This window comes from Pipistrellus hanaki (assembly GCF_964339955.1).
Source record: "Pipistrellus hanaki genome assembly, chromosome: 2".
In the NCBI taxonomy this organism is placed as follows: Eukaryota; Metazoa; Chordata; class Mammalia; order Chiroptera; family Vespertilionidae; genus Pipistrellus; species Pipistrellus hanaki.
Genome location: NC_140504.1, coordinates 196,144,127 through 196,161,726, shown reverse-complemented (window position 1 = coordinate 196,161,726; position 17,600 = coordinate 196,144,127). Strand labels below are relative to the sequence as shown.

The 17,600-nt window shown below is 54.3% G+C and overlaps 1 long non-coding RNA gene across 3 annotated transcripts; it reads left to right on the top strand.

Moving 5' to 3' along the window:
* Window positions 1–1,715: 1,715 nt before the first annotated feature.
* LOC311618366 lies at window positions 1,716–5,218 on the top strand. Of its 3 annotated transcripts, XR_014794309.1 has the most exons (4): window positions 1,764–1,885; window positions 2,882–2,943; window positions 3,615–4,314; window positions 4,533–5,218. It is a non-coding gene; the product is annotated as an uncharacterized lncRNA (long non-coding RNA). The 3 variants fall into 3 exon arrangements; XR_014794307.1 differs by lacking the exon at window positions 2,882–2,943 and having other exon boundaries at window positions 1,716–1,885; XR_014794308.1 differs by lacking the exon at window positions 2,882–2,943 and having other exon boundaries at window positions 1,762–1,885; window positions 3,615–4,277.
* Window positions 5,219–17,600: the final 12,382 nt, after the last annotated feature.

Genomic DNA, 17,600 nt, shown 5'->3' with positions numbered 1-17,600 from the left:
AGCAGGGGGAGGGAGGCCCTGGCTGCATCCGGGCAGCCCCAGCCTCCACACCCGGGAGGCCCACCATCCTGAGGCTTTCAGGAACTCACAAAAATGTCTGAATGACATTCCGAAACCGGTTTGGCTCAGTGGATAGAGCGTCAGCCTGCAGACTCAAGGGTCCCTGGTTCGATTCCGGTCAAGAGCATGTACCTTGGTTGCGGGCACATCCCCAGCGGGAGGTGTGCAAGAGGCAGCTGATCAATATTTCTCTCTCATCGATGTTTCTAACTCTATCCTTCTCCCTTCCTCTCTGTAAAAAATCAATAAAATATATTTTTTAAATATATATCTATATTTGAATTACTTTATAAGATCAGAAGAAAAAATAAGTTCACTGATAATAAATGTATAATAATGAATCCAGTCTGAATTATGTTTATCTTTATACCAACAGTTATAAAATATAACTACTTCTAAAATATTTTTTCTATTTTATTGATTTTTTTTTTACAGAAAGGAAGGGAGAGGGACAGCTTTAGAAACATCGATGAAAGAGAAACATTGATCAGCTGCCTCCTGCACACCCCCTACTGGGGATGTGCCCAAAACCAGGGTACATGCCCTTGACCCGAATCAAACCTGGGACCTTTCAGTCCGCAGGCCGGTGATCTATCCACTGAGCCAAACCGGTTAGGGCTTTAATATATTTTTATTGAGCCAAAACTGGTTTGGCTCAGTGGTAGAGCGTCGGTCTGCAGACTGAAGGGTCCCAGGTTCGATTCCGGTCAGGGGCATGTACCTTGGTTGCGGGCGCATCCCTGGTGGGGGGTGTGCAGGAGGCAGCTGGTTGATGGTTCTCTCTCATCGATGTTTCTAGCTCTCTATCCCTCTCTCCTCCTCTCTGTAAAAAATCAATAAATATATATATATATATATTAAAAATATATATATTTCTTTTATTGATTTCAGAGAGGGAGAGAGAGAAACATCAACAATGAGAGTAAATCATTGATCAGCTGCCTCCTGCACGCCCCCACACTGGGGATTGAGCCTGCAGCCTGACATCCTGGTTCATAAGTGGACGCTCAACCACTGAGCAACACTGGCCGGGCTAAAATATAACTTTAAATAATGTTTCTGGAGGAAGAGAGCCATGAAGGCAGAAGTGCACGGGGCCCTGAGCCCGGGAGTCGGCGGACGCCCCAAAGGTGAGGTGACGTCTGGTCACCTTACCCAAAAGCCTCTCCTCCGGGAACGCCAGTCTCCTTTGCACGTCACAGCATGCCAGCCTGTCCCTCTCTGAGGGCACAGTCCGGGACAGGTTCTCCCCAGCTGTGCCTAGGAGCACACCCCCCCACACACACACCCCTCAGCCCACCGTTTCCTGCCCTCCACAGGGGGTTTGTCCCGGAGGGGCGTGGGAAGCAAACGGGACGTTGGACGGCCGGGGCCTTGACCGTGGCCAGCCAGCCAGCATGGATCCAGCGGCCTGGTTCTGGGTTTGCCTGGCCGAGCTCAGAGTCAGACTCTCGTCGGGAAGAGAAAACTTGGCACAGGGAGACTCAGACAAACCAGTCTGACCAGAGCTCTGGCGGCTGCCGGGCTTATAAATAACCGGCCTGGCCCGGCCCGCCCCCGGTGACCGGTGAGCAGCGGTACAGTCCGTCCCCTCGGCCTCTGGGAGCTAGTTAATTCCCGGGGGGGGGGGGGGGGTAATAGAGGCCCCCCCCGGCACAGAGGGAGAAGGAGGGTGCCTCGGGAGGCAGGTGACTTCCCCGTGCACTTGCACTTGCTCAGACCTGACAGATGGACCAGCTCCCTGGAGGGGAGAGGTCACCGGACTCAGGAGGCCCCCAGAGCCCTGCACCCCGAGACTCACACCCGGTTACTTATCGTTTAATGGGTTGGTTTGGTTGGTTTTTGGTCGGGGGAGGTTTTCTGATTTGTTTGTTTGTTTAACTATCTTCTATTTGTTATTGTTATTTTTGCTAATCCTTTCCCAAGGAATTTTTCCCCTTGGTATTTAGAGAGGGCTGGAGAGAGGAAGTCAGAGAAATATCCATGTGAGAGAGATACATCGATTGGTTGCCTCCTGCACGCGCCCCTACCAGGGCCCGGGTCAGAGAGGAGCCTGCAACCGAGGTGCATGCACTTGGTCAGAATCAAACCTGGGACTCTTGGGTCCATGGGCCAGTGGTCTAACCGCTGAGCAACCAGCTAGGGCTTATTTGTTTTTTGTTAATCCTCACCCGAGGATATTTTTCCCCATTGATTTTTAGAGAGAGTGGAAGGGATGAGGGGAGAGAGAGAGAGAGAGAGAGAGAGAAAGAGAGAGAGAGAGAGAGGGAGACATGGATTGGTTGCCCCCACAGGAGCCCCAGCCAGGCCAGGGATCAAGCCTGCAACTGAGGTATGTGTCCTTGACCAGAATCGAACCCGGGACCTCTCCATCTGCAGGCCAAAGCTCTATCCACTGAGCCAAACCGGCTAGGGCAGGATATGACATCTCTTAGCTCCTCCAGCAGCAGACCTTCGTGTTTCCTCCAGGAGTGAGGGGGGAAAACCCTGGATCACCTTCTTGCATTCTTACACCCAAGTTACCGAGAACACTGTGAGAGGCGGCGTACAGGGAGCTTAGCCAATGAGCGGTCAGAAAAGCTGTTTCTTCTGCAGCTCACGTGCAAGGCCGTGTGTGTGTGTGTGTGTGTGTGTGTGTGTGTGTTGGGGGGGGGCATGCTCTGAGCCTTGCTGGTCGTGACTGTTAAAGCATCCCGGACAAATTTGCATATTACCTCTTTTTATAAATAGATTATGTATAGATTATATAAGTAGGTTATATATATGTGTTAATGTATTAGCTCAGTTCGGTGAATCACAAAAGCTCTTCCTTTCCGCTCAGAAATCTGAAACCATCCGTTTTGCGTGCATTAGTTGCTCCAGGGCGGGAATGCTGGTAAATGGGTAAGTAGAAGTCACAGGTTACAGATGACTCAGAGGACGCAGACATTTCCTGTTACAAACGGCCATCCGCTGAGCTCCCGAAACCAACAGCGATGTCCCCCCCACAGTCCCAGAGGCCAGAGTCCAACCCCGAGGCGTCCGAGGGCCATCCCTGCAGAGGCTCCAGGATGGGCCCTGCTCACTTCCTCCAGCCCAGGGGCTCCCTTGGCTGGTGGCGCATCACCCAGCCTGGGCTGTCTCTGTCGATGTCTCTCCTCTCCCGTCTCTTACAAGGATACCGGTCCCTGGGTCAGGGCCCCTATGGATAACCCGGGCAGCCTCATCTCCAGATCCTTAACTTCACCCCATCTGCAGACCCTTTGTCCAGACAAGGTCATATCGCCAGGTTCTGCGGGGAAATAGTTGGGGAGGGGCCACTATTCAACCCAGCACAGGTGAGTTAGTGGTGAAAATGGCCCTCTCTGGTCTGTCTCAGTGGATGGAATGTCAGTCTGTGGATTGAGGGGCCCAAGGTTCAATTCCGGTCAAGGGCACATGCCCAGGGTGCGGGCTCCATCCCCAGTGGGGGCCTGCAGGAGGCAGCCGATCAATAATTCTTTCATCGCTGATGTTTCTATATCTCTCTCCCTCTCCTTTCCTCTCTGAAATTAAATTTTTTAATTGTTTTTCAGGTGAAAATGGTGGAAGGGGCACTAGCACCAGCCGCTTGAAGGACCCGTCTGGTGGCAGACAGGGAGACGGCTCCAGGAAATACGAGTGCCCGTTGGCCAGTAAGGGGCGAGGAGGCTGCAGGCAGGGCTGGCGTCTGAGCACGAACACGTTTTCTGCAGTTGCCCTGACAGCCCACCTCCCCCTGTGACCCCTGTGCCGGGTCACCCTCCGTGGCTGTGCGTGTGACGCTCAGATGCGCCTCTGGAACCGATGGCCTTGGCTGCCTCGCGGCTGTTTCCTAACCTGCCACCCGCCTGCCTTTGCTCTGGCATCGGACTCGGCCTCTCCCTGGCAGGGCAGCGGGCCGCAGACGCCGCTGAATTCCTGCCACTTGCAAAACCGTCCCGGGTTCCGATCCCAAGTCCGGGTCTTAGAGCAGAGAGAGGCGACAGCTGGAGGCTGGGACAGGAGTGACGGTGGTGTGTGCGGCCTGCTTCCGGTGGCTTCCGCCCCATTTTCGGGACCCCACAGCCTGAGAGCCCTCCTCCCCGCGCAGCTCCAGGCCCGGGGAAGAGGCCGCCTGGGCGGGGCCTGGGCCAGCCCAGCGGGGGTTGTCCTGAAAGTAACTCTAAATGGGCCTGCGAATCCACACAGGTGACACCTCCTGTGTACGGATGATTAAGGTAAATACACACCAGTGCCTGAACGCCATCAGCAAGGGTCTGTTTTGTTGTTTTGTGTGCTTGTTGCTGTTTGTGTGTTGTTGTTGTTAATTCTCACCCAAGGATATTTTTTTCATTGAATTTTAGAGAGAGTGGAGGAGTGGGGGGGGGGGGGGGAGGGGAGGGGTTGGGACAATGATTGGTTGCCTCAACCCCTTGGGCCCAAGTTCAGAGTTCTCTTGCTTGTTCCCTTTCATTCACTCATTCCTTCACCAGATAGGTACGCAATGCTGGGTGCCAGCTGCCACAGAGGAGCGACATCATTAATGGCTCTGTGGCCAGTACTGTAACCCAGGGCTCCACCAACGCTCTGGGGAACAGTTCCAACGTTCACCTTTGCGAGTCCTGTCTCTGCCTCAACTACACAGCTCTGCTTCTGGAGGGGAAGTGGCTCCAGACGAGATGTCAGTGAGTGGGTACCAATAAAACTTTATCTAAAGACAGACATTTCCATCCCGATGCTTTCCAGATATCACGAAATATTATTCTCCTGTGTTTCTCCTCTGATCACGTAAAAAGGTCAAAAACACTCTTAGCTCCCAGGCCATACGAAAGCAGGCCCACAGGCTGTCGTTTGACAATCCTTATTCTAAAAAAAATCCATTAAGCCAGGTGTATCCTACAGACTCTGAGTCTAACTGACGGGTCGGTTTTTCTTTGCTTCAGTCCTTGTTGATGGATATAATCCCTGCTGTCAAGTCTGAGCTGTAAAAGACAGAGTTCAGGAGCATCGACCCAGGAACCAGGAGGTCACAGTTCCCAGGTCAGGGCACATGCCCAAGTTGTGGGCTCGATCCCTAGTACTGGGCATGCAGGAGGCAGCCAATCAATGATTCTCTCTCATCATAGATGTTTCTATCTCTCCCTCTCCCTTCCTCTCTCTGAAATCAATAAAAACATATATATTTTTTTAAAAAGTTAAGAAAGACACTCTCCATGTACCCCCGCCTCCACCCCTCCCGGAGTCGGTCCTGGGATGCAAACACGCACTCAAAGTCACTTTCCCGGGGTGTTGGTGGTATAGTGGTTAGCATAGCTGCCTTCAAAGTCACTTTCCCAGCGTCCGCCTCGCTCAAGACATGTGACCTGTGACCAAATCGGCCGTCCAGGAACAGCGTGCCCTCCAGTTCTGGGCATGGGAGAGTGATCCGTGACGCCCGCCGAGCCCGGGCCGGACAGCAGGTGAGGGCGGTGAGAGGCTGGCTGTCCCCGTGCTTGTCCAAGAAGCTCTGGCAGCACTGGCGTGTCCTGGAGCCTCCGCCGGAGGGGAGGGGACCGCGGGGAGGAGGCACCCGCAGCCCAGCGAGGCCCCCCACACACACACACCCCGTGTGCCCGAACCGAGGGTGCGTGTGCAGCCCCCACGCCTGCGGGGATCCCGGTCCGTGTAAAACAAAAGCACTGACACCGCCCTTTCCAGGGAGACCCGGCCTGAACCCCACAGGATGTTTTCAGGAATTCTCTGTTATTATTTCCAAGGTCACGGGGTGACAGAGACCAAGCCGGCCGGCTTCTCCGCGCGGGTTCCCAAGAGGGGCCGGGGAGGCCTCTGTCTGTTTGACGTGTTTCCTGGGCGGAAGGGCCGAAGGGAAAAGCATGTAAACAGAGCGGCCGCCGGGGACAGCAGCCGCGGGAGCAGCCGGGTCAGCTGGGGCTGGGACAGACTGGGGCTGGGGACAGACTGGGGCTGGGACAGACTGGGGCTGGGACAGACTGGGGCTGGGACAGGCTGGGGCTGGGGATAGACTGGGGCTGGGACAGGCTGGGGCTGGGACAGGCTGGGGCTGGGACAGACTGGGGCTGGGACAGACTGGGGCTGGGGACAGACTGGGGCTGGGACAGGCCGGGGCTGGGACAGGCCGGGGCTGGGACAGGCTGGGGCTGGGGGTAGACTGGGGCTGGGGACAGGCTGGGGCTGGGACAGGCTGGGGCTGGGGACAGGCTGGAGCTGGGGACAGACTGGGGCTGGGGACAGACCTGGGCTTGGGACAGACTGGGGCTGGGACAGGCCGGGGCTGGGAACAGACGCAGCCAGGGCCCCATGGGGAGGTGAGGTCTGAGGTGAGTCTCTGAGCACAGCGGGTCCGAAGGCCTAGAGGCCTGGAGGAGTGCCCCAGCCCCGAGGCAGAAGAATCTGGAACTGCCGCCAGGGGCAGGCTGTGCTCTGGAGAGGAGGGCTCGAGGATGGGGACCCTGCGAAGCCGTGGCTTCTGCTGGGCCTGTCTCTCCTCCCCCACCCCCCTGCCCAGGGACTAGTAAACTTCGTGGGTCAAACACTGCCACGGACCCCCCTCGGCCAGCGCCCAGAGACCCGGGGGGCATGTCCCTGGCAGGCCCCGGGGCTTCCTGAGCCCGCCCCGGCGGGGGGACACGGGCAGCGGGAGGGAGCCGGGGTCAGCCTCGTGTCCCTTGGAGGGACATGCTGAGCTGCTCCCACAGCCTCCCGGGTGCCAGCGGGATCTGGCCTGATGCCCCCACAGTGGGCACAGCTCATTACCCCCCCCTTCACGCCTTCGTCCCGTCCCTCACCTCCCTGCGGCCAGGACCGCCTCCCTCGGACAATCTAGCTGCCCGGCCTCGCCAAAGCCACGCTTGGGGGGCAGCCCAGGCTCAGGCAGCTTTCGGGTTTGGATCTCTCTGGCTCACCGAGGCGCTGGCACACACACCAGCTCCCCTTGGCTCCCTCACAGCGCGGGCCACCTGCTCCGTCCTCCCAGAGGCCAGGGCACAGATGCTTTCCTCATAATCTCCGCTGGGAGAGGTTTCAAGTCCGCCCTTCGCTGAGGCTGTGGCCCCTGAAGGCCGCCCTCCATCCCCCCCCCACCCGCACCCCTATTCCCTCAACCACCTCCAAAGGGGGTGCTAGAGACTAAAGCCCTCAGCCGTCACAGCACCCCGCTGTTTCCCCGCGGAGCGGACACGAGGTCTGACTGCGTGTCCATCCGTCTCTGCTTGTGGGTGGTCTCCCCCCTGAGGGGTGGGGCCGCTGCCTGTCCTCAGCAGAGACCCCAGTGTCCGCCCGGAGGAGCTCGTGTGGAAGCTGGGAAAGAGGACCCGGTTTCCCATGGTTCAGTGGCCCCATGAGCCCGAACTGGTCTGGCCTAGCAATGAGCCCGCGGGGCCATGTCCCTGCCGGTCACTCTCCAGCGAGGACTGGGGGCGCTGGGACCGCAGGTGTGGGGGGATGGGATGAGGAATCCATCAGTTCCTCCCTCGGAGTGTCACGTAGATGATGTTCCAGAATGTTCTAGAAAATGAGCTGCAGATAGAACTAGGAGAGGACGCCATATCGATGGCCTTTACCGTGTGGGACCGGACGGGGTCACCTGGAGAGAGAGAGGCCCCACCTCCGCGCGGGGAGCGTGGCAGCCTGAGCGTAGGGACCAGGCTGTAGGGACCTCGCTGTTCAGCGCTTTGCCACCTCCCAGCACATGTCCTTCGGGTGGGCATCCGGGCATCACAGAGGAGCATGGGGTGGGGAAGGGTGAGACGTGGGGCCCTCTTACCTCTGCCCCTGACCAGCTGGGCACTCAGCACAGTGCAGCTTGGTAAAAATGCCTGTGGGCACCCTATTTATCCACTAAATGGCACCCCGGCCGTGTGGGTAGGACACTGCCCTCGTCCTGGGAGGCCCACCGTCGAGTGGGAGAGGCCTAGAGGCTGAGTCCCAAGGGAGTGGAAGGGGCTTCTTTCTCACTCGGAGAGAAGGCGTGTGGGGAGACTCTGGGTGAAGTCAGCATCTGAAGCACCTTTTTCTAAAGGAGGCAGGTGAGGCTCAGAGACGGCGGGTAACTGGCTCCCCATCACACAGCCTGCAGGTGGTGGGCACACGGGCATGCTCGGCTCTCGCTCGCTTTGCCAGAGCGATACCGAGAACCTCTGATACCGAGAACCCCAAAACCTGTCTCTCTCCCCTTCCCCAGCCTTCCTGCCCCTCCCTGCAGCAGATCCACAAACCAGCACGGGGGGTGATGGGGCTGCCGCTGGAAGGCGGCTTTCAGGTGAAAGCGAGAGGGGGAAGACTGAGGTCCCTTCTGCTCAGAGCCTCTAATCCAGTGGGCTAGGGCCCAGACGCTGGAGCCGAGGCCGCTGCACCTCAGTCTGCTCATCTGTAAAATGGGGACCGTTATAACGGACTCCACCTGGAGGGCCATTGGGACGGTCGAGTGCGTCACAAAAGCACAGGCTCTGTGAACGAGGTTGGCTCAGATTCTGGGTCCCTTTTGCACGCCGGTTCCCTCCCCCAGTCCTGGGCCCAGAGCGGCAGCCTGGCTCTGCCCCACTTTCTCCGCGGCAGCGCCAGGCCTGCAACCTGAGCCGGCTCCTGCGGGAGGGCAGCAGCTGGGCTGATGTCCAGGGGCTAACGGATTCCTCCCAGTCCTCTGAAGGGGCCTGGCTCTGCCTCCCGGGAGGGCCAGCCCAGAGAACAGCCCACTGCAAAGTGGGTTCAAATTCCAGAACCTTCTGGAGAGCGAGCCCAGAAAACAGCCCACTGCAAAGCGACCCCTCCCACCTGGGAGCTGTGCCACTCTTTGTCTCTTTTATCTATTTATTTTTAATTTTTATTGATTTTTTACAGAGAGGCAGAGAGAGGGATAGAGAGCTAGAAACATCGATGAGAGAGAATCATCGACCAGCTGCCTCCTGCACACCTCCTACTGGGGATGTGCCCGCAACCAAGGTACGTGCCCTTGACCTGAATCAAACCCGGGACCTTTCAGTCTGCAGGCCGACGCTCTATTCGCTGAGCCAAACCTGTTTCGGCCTGTTTATCTCTGTTAGAGCTTGTTGCACTTCCTTCTACACGAAACCGAAGCTCCACGGAGGCAGGCCCCTATGAAGTTCGCTGGCTCTGACTGCCCCAGCCATGCCTGGGTTTGCAGCAGAGCAGGGGCAAATGAGTATGGTTTGCATGAATGAATGTATGGATGAATGTGTGAATGAATGAATGAATGAATGGTGTCTACCCCAGCCCCTCAGCAGTTGGAGGCTGTGGGCCCAGATACCACTGCCTCTCCCTTTGGGGTGGGCACCTCCATGTGGATGCCCCTAACACAGCACCCCTCAAGCTCAGAGCACCAGCGCTGGGTACCAGGCTGAGAAGAACGGCGGGATCTCCCCAGGTCAGGGCCACACCTGTGGACAGGAACCCAGGCCCCCTTCTCAAGGTCTCCTGCCCACTGGCCTTGCCAGTGACCCTATTGAGGGGCCGGGAAGCCCAGAGCATCCCAATCAGATTCATTCTTGGCAGTTTCTCTGGTGGAGGCACCGTTACTTTACCTAACCCTCACCTCGTCCTGGAGGCAGGTACGGTTAGCCCTTCTCCTGAGATGTGAAGGGACTTGCCCAAGGTCCTGGCATTTGAACCCCCGGGGCCTGATTCTGGGGTGGGTGTGATGAACTCTGCCCCAGCGTGTGGTCCAGCGCGCTCACTCCGCAGGCAGGGGCACTGGCTCGGCTTCTCCTGAGCTCGGGTTGCTCCTTGGTAGAAGGGGAAACTCAGAGGCCGTGGCTGCTGGGAGGATGGAATGAGGTAATTCTGGACCGGGCTATGGTGCGTGTTCTTCTCACCATGCCCACCATGGCTCTGCCACCTCAGGCAGCGCGCTCAGCCTGGCCACCTGGGCGAGAGGAGACCGCCTCACAGGGGGGACGGCGGAAGGAAATGAACCACCATTCCACAGTCCCTCATCCACAGTCCCTCCAAAAGCCCCGAAGACTGGCAGACAACCTGACCAACGGCTGCACCTCATTTGGTGGCAACCCTTGACCTTGCCTGACGGTGAGGCTATTGATTTTTTTAAAATATATTTTTATTGATTTCAGAGAGGAAGGGAGAGGGGAGAGAGAGAGAGAAACATCAATGATGAGAGAGAATCACCGATCAGCTGCCTCCTGCAAGCTCCCCACTGGGGATCAAGCCTGAAACCTAGGCATGTTCCCCTGACCGGAATCGAACCCGGGACCCTTCCGTCACAGGCCAACGCTCCATGCCCTGAGCCACAGCCGCCAAGGCTACAGGGTGTTTTGGAATCCCTCACCGCGTGACTGTTCACAACGTGTGTGCTTGACGGCGGAGCGCCGCCCTGGCCGGGGTGTCCTGTTGAGGTGTGCGCACCATCTGACGTCTCTGCCATCGTCAGAACGACTCTGGCTTGTGAAACACAGGCTTTGGCTTTGGATACGAGAGTGTGCTGAGAGCATCTGCCACCCCAAACTGGCATACAGCAGGTGCTCAATAAATAACAGCCATCCTTCTGTTAGGATAACGCATGTCCTTCGCCTTTCTCTCCAGCCCACTCTGCTTTTCCACGTTGGAAACAAGAGTTCTTGCCCTGACCAGTTTGGCTCAGTGGATAGAGTGTTGGTCTGTGGACTGAAAGGTCCCAGGTTTGATTCTGGTCAAGGGCAGGTACCTTGGTTGTAGGCACATTCCCAGTAGGAGGTGTGCAGGAGGCAGCTAGTCAATGTTTCTCTCTCATCAATGTTTCTAACTCTCTATCCCTCTCCTTTCCTCTCTATAAAAAAAATCAATAAAATATTTTTTTAAAAGAGTTCTTGTGCATTTTGGTGGATTCTAATAGATACTGGTGAGAATCTGGTAAAACACCACACACACACACACACACACACACACACACACTCACACACACACTCACACACACGGCTATGTGTTCAGTACTGGCCACGGGCAGGGCCCTACGCCCGTTAAGTGTCCTCAGTCTGTGCAGCTGGGTGGGGAAGCACAGGCCCTCTGCCAAGGCACTCCCCCTGTTCAAATCCCAGCTCCACTGTCTCCCAGCCAGGCCCGCTGTGTGCCTTCCCCCTGGGCCAGAAAACAGGGACGCAATCACAGGTCCAGCGGAGGAATCCTGGAAGGACTTAGGACAGTGCCCGGCGGGTGGTGTCAGCAGATTTATTATTAACAACCCTCACTCTGAAGTATGAACCACAGCTCACCTGGTTGTCCAGGTGGGGCAACCGAGGCACGGGGAGACTGAGTGACTTGGCCATTTGGCAGGAGAACCCTATGCTGTACAGCCTCCCAGAAGCGGGGACAAAAGGGAGACAGGAGGGAAGGAGGAGAAAAGGACAAAGGCATCGACTGCCCTGGGCAGCCAGAGCGTCCTGCTACAGTGTCATCGCTTAACACTGAGTGATCCTCAGTGCCAAGCATTAGTCAAAATATATTGGAAACATAAGTCTGGGCCTCTCTCTCCCTTTAAAAAAAAAAAAAATATATATATATATATATATATATATATATATATATATATATATATATATATTATTGATTTTTTACAGAGAGGAAGGGAGAGGGACAGAGGGACAAAGCATCAATGAGAGAGAAACATCGACCAGCCGCCTCCTGTACACCCCCCACCGGGGATGTGCCCGCAATCAATGTATAATAGATGCCCCTGACCGGAATCGAACCTGGGACCCGTCAGTCCACAGGCGGACGCTCTATCCACTGAGCCAAATCGGTTTCAGCATCTCCCTTTAAAATATTTTTTTTTCTTTTTTAAAATTGATTTCAGAGAGGAAGGGAGAGGGAAAGAGAGAAAAAAAAACTCAAAGATGAGAGAGAATCTTGATCAGCTGCCTCCTGCATGCTCCACACTGGGGATCAAGCCCGCACCCGGGCATGTGCCCTGACCTCAATGGAGCCATGACTTCCTCATTCATAGGTTGATGCTCAGCCACGGAGCCATGCCGGCTGGGCCAGGCCTCTTGAATTGACATTTCACCGAAGGTGCTTTCCTTCTAAGAAATGGTCAGGGAAACGGGTGCTGGGCAGGGGCTGACAAAGGCTGAGAAAACAGGTTCCCGCGTAAGACGGGCAGGCTGAGCATGGCGGCGTGCAGAGTCGGGCCACACCTGCCTTCCGAGTGCAGAAGGCTCCGCTGCAGAGCCTGTGGAGACTAACTGCTCTTGCCAATTTTTCAGCTGAAACAGCATCAAACTTTCAAAAAACTAAGATCCTCAGAAAAGGGACCAGCTTTCAAGATGACGAATGTGACCCCAAGAGTCTCCTCCAAACAGGACCAATTCTACGTAAAAATTCCTTCAGAGGGCCTGCCAGGCCTTGTGGAACCCTGTCCGTATCTCAGAGAGCAGCAGGGATGAGTGAGCATAGATGGCCACGTAGGGAGAAAGGGCTCACAAGATCATATTTCCTGTCAGATGAGCTCTGTATGCAATGCCAGAGGAGCTGAGACAGTATAGGTAATGGCTGTCTGAAAAGAAATTGGGAAGGCTGGAAATATGGCATATCTCTGTATATAAAAGGCTCATATGTAAAGTGTCCCGTTGGGAGTTCGACCAGGAGACCAGGAGTTTGATCACTCACTATGACGTGCACTGACCACCAGGGGGCATTGAGGAATGAAGGAAGGTCCCAGCTGGCAGCTGGCAGCTGGGGAAGGAAGGCCCCACTCAGCCCTGATTGCCAGCCAGGCCCAGGGACCCTACCTGTGCACAGATTTCATGCAGCGGGCCTCTAGTTGTTAGATAACAGCATGTACCTCTCACCTTGGCACAATTAGAGGAATACGAACAACTTCGTTTAAATAGCAGTAGACAGGCCTTTGAGAACTCAGGAGAACAAGCCATAACGGACACCAGAACCAAGTCTCTGCTAGGACCTAGGTATCTTTCCCAATGGCTCCAACAGTCTGAGAAGCATACAACTGCAAACAGCATTAAAGCAGCCTGGCCAGGGTGGCTCAGTGGTTGAGCACCAAGAGGTCACTGGTTCAATTCCTAGTCAGGGTGCATGCCCAGGTTTTGGGCTCCATCCCCAGTACATTAAAGCAGTTCTGATTTAAAACACATGTACGCACACACACACACACACACACACACACACACACAAATAAACATTTCTGCTTTTCCTGAGAGAAGCTGTTTAAGAAATTGGAAAGTAATTTCAAACAACATTGGATCCTTGTGACTTTTCAGCCATTGTTCTGTATCAGTTGAATTTTTAAAATATATATATATTATTTTTTTAATATATCTTATTGATTTTTTACAGAGAGGAAGGGAGAGAGACAGAGCTAGAAATGTCGATGAGAGAGAAACATCGACCAGCTGCCTCTTGCACACCCCCTACAGGGGATGTGCCTGCAACCAATGTACATGCCTTTGACCAGAATCGAACCTGGGACCCTTCAGTCTGTAGACCGACGTTCTACCACTGAGCCAAACCAGTTTCGGCTATATATATATTATTGATTTCAGAGAAGAAGGAAGAGGGAGAGATAGAAACATCAATGATGAGAATCATTGGTCAGCTGCCTCCTGCACGCTCCCTACAGGGGATCAAGCCTACAACCTGGGTATATGCCCTTGACTAGAATCAAACCCAGGACACTTCCGTCCACAGGCCGACGCTCTATTCACTGAGCCAAACCGGCTAGGGCCATCAGTTGAATTTTTGTGTTCTCTTCCCTTTGTACGTGGGATTCTATTTTTCTCCAATAAAACAAAACAGCCTGACCAGTTTGGCTCAGTGAATAGAACGTCAACCTGCGAACTGAAAGGTCCCAGGTTTGATTCCAGTCATGGGTATGTACCTTGGTTGCAGGCATATCCCCAGTAGGAGGTGTGCAGGAGGCAGCTGATCAATGTTTCTCTCTCGTCAATGTTTCTAACTCTCTATCCCTGTCCCTTCTTTTCTGTAAAAAATCAATAAAATAGCCGGAACTGGTTTGGCTCTGTGGATAGAGCGTCGGCCTGCGGACTGAGGGGTCCCGGGTTCGATTCCAGTCAAGGGCATGTGCCTTGGTTGCGGGTGTGTCCCCAGTGGGAGGTGTGCAAGAGGCAGCTGGTCGATGCTTCTCTCTCATCAACGTTTCTAACCCTCTGTCCCTCTCAATTCCTCTCTGTAAAATCAATAAAATATATTTTTAAATCAATAATATATATATATATATACACATACATATATATATATATATATATATATATATATATATATATATTTTTTTTTTTTTTTTTTTTTTTTTTTTTTTAAAGAACAGACCCTGGCCAGTGTGCTTTGGTGGTTAGAGCATCAGCCTACATACCAGAGGGTCAGGGGTTCAATTCCTGATTCCTGGTCAAGGGCACGTACCTGGATTGCAGATTCACTCCCCATTGGGGGGGGGGGGGGCACATGTGGGAGGCAGCCAATCAATGTGTTTTTCTCACCTCTCTTTCCTTCCCCCCTTCCCCCCCCCCCCCCCCCAGTCTCTGTCTCCCCCTCCCCTGTCCTTTCCACTTTCTCTAAAAATCAATGGAAAAAAATATCCTCCAGTGAGGATTAACAAAAACAAAAAAAGCTGTCGCTGAAACTTGACTCTGGTTGGATCTGTTCAGGAGAAAGCAAAGGAGAGAGAGCAGCTGGGTTTGTCCTTTGCTCCCAACCACACCACCTGCCCTGCGGTCCTCCCACCGCTGAGCGACAAAGGCCTTGTGTGTGCTTCACTCTAGGTGGGGCCTCAGCGAGGAACCGGGGAAACCTGCCCTGCAGCCCCAGGCTCCCCGCTGCAGCCCCAGGCTCCCCGCTGCAGCCCCAGGCTCCCCGCTCCAGCCCCAGGCCCCCCGCTCCAGCCCCAGGCTCCCCGCTGCAGCCTCAAGGCCCCCGCTGCAGCCCCAGGCCCCCCGCTGCAGCCCCAGGCCCCCCGCTGCAGCCCCAGGCCCCCCGCTGCAGCCCCGGGCCCCCCTCTGCAGCCCCGGGCTCCCCGCTGCAGCCCCGGGCTCCCCGCTCCAGCCCCGGGCCCCCCGCTGCAGCCCCAGGCCCCCCGCTGCAGCCTCAGGCTCCCCGCTCCAGCCTGGGGCGGGGGGGGGGGGGGGGGGGGGGGGGCGGGGCGCGGCCCGCTGCAGCCTTAGACTCCCTGCAAAGCGGAGCTGCTCCTTACAAGTTCTGCAGGATGTGAAAGCCCAGCCCCTGGGGGTGAGGTTGGGATGCTCTCCCCGCCACCAGCAGCTTTTGCAGAAAAGCAACCTGGAAGAAGCAATTAGAAGTTAGAAAGCCAAAAGTCAGAGAGAGAGAAAGCTGGCAGAAACTGGCAGCATCAGCAGAAACCTTGGGGTCCTTAGGTTACAAGAAACAAACAAAGAAGAAGCCTCTCCTCCCTACCCCATCAAGCCTGGAAGTGGTCCCCTGGCCTGTGACTCAGCAGCACCAAGGGGATTTCTGGGTATAACTATCTGACCTACTGCCAAACTTGGTATATAGATATATATATATATTTGGGGGGGGTGTTTAGTTTTGTTTTTTGTTTGGTTTTTTTAAAATATATTTTATTGATTTTTCACAGAGAGGAATAGAGAGTTAGAAACATCGATGAGAGAGAAACATCCATCAGCTGCCTCCTGCACACCACTCATTGGGGATGTGCCCGAAACCAAGATACATGCCCTTGACCGGAATCGAACCCGGGACCCCTCAGTCTGAAGGCTGATGCTCCTTCCACTGAGCCAAAGCGGTTTTGGCAGATATATATTGTTTATATTTATGCTATTGTTTATATTTATACAATTCGTGCATAGGTAGGGTCCCTAGGCCTAGCCAGCCATCAGGGCTGATCTGTGGGGCAACTGGTGGGGCAATCGGGCCCCCACTCCACCCGCCTTGGCCTGGCACCACCCGCTCCCCTGCTCCACCATCCACCACAGCCCCGCTCTCATCGGGGCCTATCAGGGTGGCAGTGTCTCCACTGCTACCTGCTGCCAGCACCACATCCCACACCCACCATGTTCCAGGCTGCCCCCTGGTGGCCAGCACACATCTAACTCCAGTAGGTGGAACTCCCACCTGTTGGGACAATTTGCTATTAGCCTTTTATTATATAGGCGATAGAATTTGCTTTGCTTTTTGTTTGCTTTCTAATCAATTCTTGTGAGATATAATTCACAAGCAATAAAATGTAGCCACTTTAAGTGTGACTTTTTAATGAGTTTTGACTAATAGATGTATATTCTGATTGTTAAGCAGTATAGCTAGCTTCTAGGGCAGGATGAGGAGAAAGGGTGGGGGATGAAGAAGTGGGAGTTTATCCCACCCACTGAGCAAAGAAGTCAGCAGTGTTGGGACTTGCCAAGATAAAATTGCCACTTTCTCACAAATACTGGGAAAAGCCACAAAAATGTAAAAGGGGGAACCTTGAAATCTAGTACCTTCCTAAGCTATCCTGCAGGGGAACCTTGAAACCCAGAGGAAGGAATATATAAAACCCTTGAACCTCCACCAGGCAGGTGGAGGCTCTTTCTCTTTCTCATGCCTTATTGGAGGTTTCTTTCTCTTTCTTTCTCCAACTCAGATTAGCTGAGTTGCCCTGCTTGTGCTTTAACCAAGTATCTATATATATAAAAGCCTAAGTGACCATTCGACTGTTCGACCAATAACTATGATGTGCACTGACCACCAGGGGGCACACGCTCAGTGCACAGGCATGGAAACATGGAACAGACTGATGAATCTCAGAGGGAATTGGGGCAGGAGAAGGGTGGGAAGAGATTAACCAAAGATCTTATATGCACACTAGAGGCCCGGTGCATGGATTCATGTACTGGTGGGGTCCCTCGGCCTGGCCTGCAGTGATCGGGCCAAAAATAGTAGTCCAACATCCCCCAAGGGGTCCCGGAGTGCAAGAGGGTGCAGGCCAGGCCAAGGGATACTTGCACCGGGTCTCTAGTATCCTTAATAAATGTACTTGTTTTGCTTCCTTCATAAATTCTCTTGCTTTGCTTCAACACTGTTTACAGTCATTCATCTGAATTTTTTTTCTCAAGAGAGTGATGACGACCAAGGAGGGAAGAGCTCCCTCCAACTCAGCTGGGTCTCCAGGATCACTGGTCAGGATGCAGATCACCACCCTCAGAAGTTCTAGCCTTTTTGTAGAAAAGCCCTTCCCCAGTCCAGTGCCAACCCTAGGCACCTAAAGACAGTTTTACTTCTTCCTTTCTCACTTTCTTTTTTTCTTTTGAGAGAGAGAGAGAGAGAGAGAGAGAGAGAGAGAGAGAGAGAGGGAGAGAGAGAGAGGGAGAGAGAGAGAGAGAGAGAGGGAGAGAGAGAGAGGGAGAGAGAGAGAGAGAGAGAGAGGGAGAGAGAGAGAAGGAGAGAGAGAGAGAGAGATTGATTGATTGTTCCATTTACTTATGCATTCATTGGTTGTTTCTTGTATGTGCCCTGACTGGGCATCAAATCTATTGGGTCGGCAACTAAGTAATTGCGGGTTTCACACATATATGGCTTCAGTTGAATTTTTAGGTTTGCAGACGTAGTACAAATGT